The sequence below is a fragment of the Elephantulus edwardii genome, unplaced genomic scaffold, assembly GCF_000299155.1.
Source record: "Elephantulus edwardii isolate Elephantulus edwardi_28Jun2011 unplaced genomic scaffold, EleEdw1.0 scaffold00041, whole genome shotgun sequence".
In the NCBI taxonomy this organism is placed as follows: domain Eukaryota; kingdom Metazoa; phylum Chordata; class Mammalia; order Macroscelidea; family Macroscelididae; genus Elephantulus; species Elephantulus edwardii.
In genome coordinates, this window is record NW_006399791.1 from 3980242 (window position 1) to 3986599 (window position 6358).

The following is a 6358-nucleotide window of genomic DNA, read 5'->3' on the forward strand; positions in this document are numbered from 1 at the left end:
TCAGCTGTTCTGCAGAAGAAAAATGGGCAATCTCTTCCCATGAAATTAAACTGCATCTAAAAACCTGACGGAGGTTCACTTCTGACTCTGTGGTACACAACCACCTGACACTAGCCTTAAGAAAGGGAGTTCTCGTGGCCTAGTGGTAAGGAACAGCACTGCCAAACCAAAGGCATACAGTTGGAATCCACCAGCTGCTCCGTGGGAGAAAGACGGGCAGTCAGCTCCCATGTGAGTTACTGCCTCAGAAAATCCACTGAAGGGTTAGCTGTGAGTCAGTTCTGACACAATAGTACACAACAAAAGCCTTATAGAAGGGGTTTTAGAAGTGAGGCAGCCCTCATGAGCTACAAAGGCACTGGTGGTATAGTGGTTACAAACTTGACTTCTAACAGGAACACTGGCGGTTCAAACCCTCTCAATCACTCCTGAGGAGAAAGATGTGGTAGTTTGCTCCCATGAAGAGTTGGAAACCTTATGAGACAATTCTACTTTGTCCTGTAGGGTCACTGTGAGTTGTGATAATCTTGATAGCAAAAGACTTAGTTCTCGTTTATATTGGGGTGAATGTCTATGTCCTCCCAAGAAATTGGTTTAGAGGCAGCAGTAGCCTGAAGAGCTGCGTTTTTAAGGATAAGATTTGACGAATGCTAAGCCCTTGTGACAAGGGTATCATGTTTAGAAAAGCAGAGGGTCAGCGAAGGAGAGGAAGACTCTCAACCGGACTGACTGACACAGTGACTGCAACAATAGGCTTGGGCTTGGCAGAGATTGGAAGGATGCAGCAGGCTCTGGCAGGGGTTCAATCTGTTGTACATGAGATTATTATTATCAGTCAGTCCATTTTTTAAAGATACCTAACAAGAAGTCATGTCACGTAGACATTTTTTTAATCTTTTTTTCATCAATACCATCGCTTCTTTCTAACATGAAATATCTTTTGAAACAGGCATGGCTGGAGTATGAATCAATATTTTTCCCTGAGCTGAGCCCACTTCAGAGAACACAGTGTCTCTTGGCCAGTTTCGCTCGTATCTCACAATTACAGACAGCACTCAGTGAGCAACCAAGGATTTTCCAGTCTCAATTCTCCCTGAGTTACGGGCTTATGCTGGGTCACTCTTACTTGGCTGGGAAATCAGAAAAGTTTGACACGTTGTTAATGCTATTTCCCTCCTCTTCTCCCAGGGTAGAAAACTGCATATCCAGACACTGGGAAGTTTAGGGCTATTAGTTTTCTTTTAACTTTTTATTACATTTTGAGGATGAATGTTTACAGGGCTAATTGGTTTGTCATTCAGTAATTTGCAACACTTTGTTTGGGGATGATGATTGCGGTTCACACAATGGAGCGGTGCCCTTCCACTTCTTCCTGTGTATATCATTGTCCTTTCAGGCTTCTGGGCTTTATCCTCAGCAAATGTTGCCCTTTTGATCTTGTATGGTGGAGTCTTCTAAGGAGTGAGTACTTCATCTTATCATTATTGTTAGGTGCCTTTGAGTCCACTGCAACTCAAACCTGTGAACAACAAATCTAAAGCTTGTCCTAAGGGAGCTCTGGTGGCCTAGTGGCAAGAAGCTGCACTGCAATCCTGAAGGCTCATGGTTTGAACCCACCAAATCCTCAGCTGTAAAAGGAGGGGCAAATCTCCTCCGTGCCAGTCAAATCCAACTCAATGGAAAAGAAATTGTTTTTAAGTTCATAGCCTTCTAAATTATAATTAGCCTAATTAAATTATAAAATTGTAAAGGGTTCTGCGCTAATTTAAGAATGTAAGTTCTATTGCAAAGACCATAGCCTGTATGAGACCCACCTTAGTCTCCAGAGTGACACCATTGCTCTTCACCACTCTGGAGACTAGGTGCATTTGATACAGGCTATGGTCTTTGCAATCACTTGTTATGCATCAGAGAGTTGGCCAAGGTCTAGGGAGGATAGAAGGAGATTTGATGCCTTTGAGCTATGCTGGAAAGGAGTATTGAATGTACCATGGACTGCCAAGAAAACAAACAGATTCATCCTGGAGAGGGTTGAACCAGGCTGCTCCTTGGAGGCAAGGATTCTGGGGCTTTGTCTGACATACTTTGGACATGTTGTAAGGAAGGACAAGTCCTTGGAGAGGGACATCATGCTTGGGAGGGTGGAGGGACGGCAGAAGAGGGGAAGACTCTCTATGAGGTGGACTGATTCAGTGACTAGGGTAATCTGTCAGAGACAGTGCGACTGGCACAAGATAGAGCAGGGTTTAGGCTGTTGTACATAGGGTCGCTATGAGTCGCAAGTGACTTGACGGCACATAACAACAACAAGTTCTATATTTCTAATACAAATGAGCCTTTGTAGCAATAAATTAAAGGCCTGTTCTTGGGGTGGGGGGAAACCAACCAAACCAACCAACCTTGTGCCATCCTGCACCGTCCTCACAATCTCCACCATTCTCAAGCCCATTGCTGCAGCCACGGTCCCAAGCCATCTGGTTGACCCTTCTCTCTGACCCCTCACCTTTCCAAGCATGATGTCCTTCTCCAAGGTATTACAGAGGTATTGAGTCAAATTGTTCTCATAGCATCCATGAGCAACACACCTGAACCCTGTGCTGTGTCATCCAGTGCCGTCCTCACCACCTCTGACACCCTTGAGCCCATTGCTGCACTCACTGTGTCAGTCTAGCTCATTGAGGATTGTCCTTTCTTACACATCTTTTCAAGATGTCCCCTTTCGAGAAATAGCCTCTCCTAGCAAAATGTCCAAATTATGTGGGACAAAGCTTTGCCTCCAAGGAGCACTCTGGCTGACATTTTCCTAAGACGTGTCCGTGTGTTATTTTGGCAGCCCATTGGATGTGTATGAGTATTCATTACCTCTCCAACATCACAATTCAAAGGCATTGATTTGTCTCTGGTCTTTTTATTCATCGTACAACTTTCACATTCATATGAAGTAATTGAAAATTCACCTTATAGGCCTGTCTATTCTTGGGCTGAAAGCAGTACGACAGGGATAACTTTCGTTCCAGACCTGAAGGGTGACTGAGAACTATAGACTCAGAAGTCTCAGCTTCAGTCAAACCAGTAACCTACTCTTTTCCTAAGGTGTTTTCTTCTTAAATAGAGTTTTATTGGTTTAAAATAGGACTTTAAAATAGTTGTTGGGTTTTATTTGTTGTTTGTGTCTTTTATTTAAGTGAAAGCTTGCAGATCACATTAGTTTTTTAAAATATTCATAGACATTACTTGCCATTGATTGTTGCAACTAACTTTTTAGAATGTCAAAGCAAACTCTTGTATATAGCTTTTTCCTTCACCCGCCTTCTCTGGGTCCCCTCCTTCTTTTTTCTCTCCTTCCCACTCACCCTATTTAATCTACAGTATGTATCCTGTCCCAGATTGTTAAATGCATAACGTTTGATTACTATTTTCAGACTGACCTTCCCTTCACTTATCTCAGTACAAGAATTTTCTATCCATTCTTTTCCTACATTCTCTCTTATACCCTCACCCCCTAACTATCCTATTTAAATAACAGTGGTCTTATATAATATTTGTCCTTTTGTGACTAAGATATTTCACTCAGCATAGTGTCTTCCAGACTCAACCAACATCGTCTAATGTTTCATGAGTTATTGTTTTTCAATGCCACATAATACTTTATTGTATGAATGTTCAACCATTTCTCTATCCATTCATTTACTGGTGGGCATTTGGGCTGCTTCTGCTTCTTTGCAATTGTGAATAACACTGCAATAAACATGGTTGTACAAATACCTGTTTGTGTCATGGCTCTGATTTCTTAAGGATATATTCCCTGTTGTGGATAGCTGATTGCATGGTAATTTTATTTTCAAATTTTTAAGGAAGTATCAGACTGCCTTCCCTAGTGGTTGTATCATTTTACATTCTCATCAGCAGTGTATGAGAGTCTCTCCACATTCTCACCAACATTTGTAGTTTGCAGTTCTGTTAAATTTTGCAATTGTTGCTGCGGTGAGATATTATCTCACTTTTGTTTTAATTTGCATTTCTGATAGCTAGTGATTTTGAGCATTTCTTCATGTGTTTGTTGGCCACCTGGAAATCTTTTTTGGTGGAGTCTTTTATATTTCTGTCCACTTTATAATTGGGTTGTTTGCCTTTGTCTTGTTGAGGTACTATTTGTATTCTGCAAATTTTAGATATAAGCCCCTTATCAGATATTTCATTGTTAAATACTTAGTCTGTGTGATTTCTTTTCACTTTATTGGAGAAATTGTTTTATGCATACAAGGGTTTTGTTTTTATAAAGATTCATTCACTTATTATCCTCTCCTGGTTGTGGATTTTTTGTTGTTGTTGTTGTTATACTTGAAAGTTTATTCATGCCATATATTCAGGTTTCTAGATATGTTTCTATATTTTAGCTGATGATCTGTATAGATCTACTCTTAGTTCCCTGATCCACCTTGAGTTGGATTTTGCATATGATGTGAGGTATGGGTCTTGTTTCCATTTTTTGCAGATTTTTGTTGGTGGTGGTGGTAGGTGCCACATTGAGTCAATTTTAACTCATAGTGATCTTATCAACAACAGACCTGAACTCTGTCCTTTTCTGGGATGCCATCCTCATCATTTCTGGCACACTTAACCCACTGCTGCTGTCACTATGTCGGTCCATCTCATTGAGGGGTCTTCTTCTCTTTTACAGACCCTTCACCATTCCAGGCATGATATAGTTTTCTAAGCAATAGGCTCTTCTGGTAATATACCCAAAGTCTGAGAGATGAAGCTTTACCATCTTTGCTTCTCAGCAGCTCTCTGGATATACTTTTCTCAAGACACACTTGTTTGTTCTTTTGGCAGTCCATGAGATATCCAGTACTCTTCTCCAACACCATAGTTCAAAGGCATCAATTTTTCTTATCATCCCTATTCACTGTCCAGCTCTCAGAGTCATAGCAAGTTGACTGGAAAAACTATGACTTAAATCAGGCCCACCTCACTGTTCAAACAGTCATCACTGCTCTTCAATATTTTGGAGAGGGCCCTGAAGAAGACTTGCTCAGTTTAATACATCTCCTAATTTCTTAACTGCTGCTACCAACAGTGTTGATTGTTGATCTGAGTAAAATCATTGGTGATTTCAATCTTCTCTCCATCTGTCATGATAGGAAGCAGAATTGGTCATCACTTCCAAAATAAAAGGTCATAGAAAACTCCATGAACAATAGAAAAATGTGGGTAGCTACGGATTTAGGAGTAGAGCACAAACTGGAAGTCACTCAAAAATGAGGAGAAATGACTGCAAAAATTCCTTAATAAACAGAATGTGGAAGGTACAAATTATAAATGTAGAAAAACTGAGTTGTTAGCATTAAAAAGAAGACATGAAGATCAACATTTTTGCAAAGAGATGTCCAATTTTGCAAGCACCATTTGTTAAAAAAAAAAACCCACAAAAAAAACAACCCTGCTGTTTCCCCAGTTAATTGATTTCCTCCCTTTGTCAAACAAACATCAGTTGACCGTAGCTAGATGGGTTGATTTCTACTCTGTTCCACTGGTCTGTGGGTCTGTCGCTGTACCAGTACCATGCTGTCTTCATTACTGAGGCTGTATAGTAGGTTTTGAGATCAGGGAGTGTCATATCTCCTACTTTGTTTTTCTGTCTCGATAATGTTTTCTTTATTTGAAGCCTCCTTCTTTTCAACATTCTTTATTCTTTTAAGTATTCAATTGTGAATATGTACCATAGTTTATCTGTTGGTGAGTACTGGGTTGCTTCTCTTTTGCTATTGTGAGTGACTCATATTTCTGCAGGGTATATACCTTGCAGTGAGATTGCTGGATCTTATAGTATTTTCTAGTTTTAATATTTTAAGGAGGCACCATACCATTTTCCATAGTGGTTACTCCATTACACATTCTTGCCAGCAGCATATGAAAGTTCTAATCTCTCCACACCTCTGCCAGCATTTGTAGTGTTCTCTGATTTTATGAATTTTGTTATTAATGCTGAGATTGAGTTTTATTTATAATAATATTTGCATGATTACAGCTATAGCAAAATTTAACAGAGCTACAAACAAAAAAAATATTGGCAAAGTTGTGAAGAAACTGGAACCCTTATACACTGTTGGTGGGAGTGTAAAATAATGTAACCACTATGGAAGGCAATATAGGGCTTTCTCAAAAAGTTAGGAATAGAAATACCATTTGACCCAGCAATATCACTACTGGGAAGATATTCTAAAGAAACCAGAGCTATCATCTAAGTAGATATATGCATGCCTATGTTTATTGCTCTGCATGCAGAGCAGATTATGCGAGAGGCTGGGCTCTATGAGGAGAAGTGTGGCATTAGGATTGGTGGACGATCTATCAA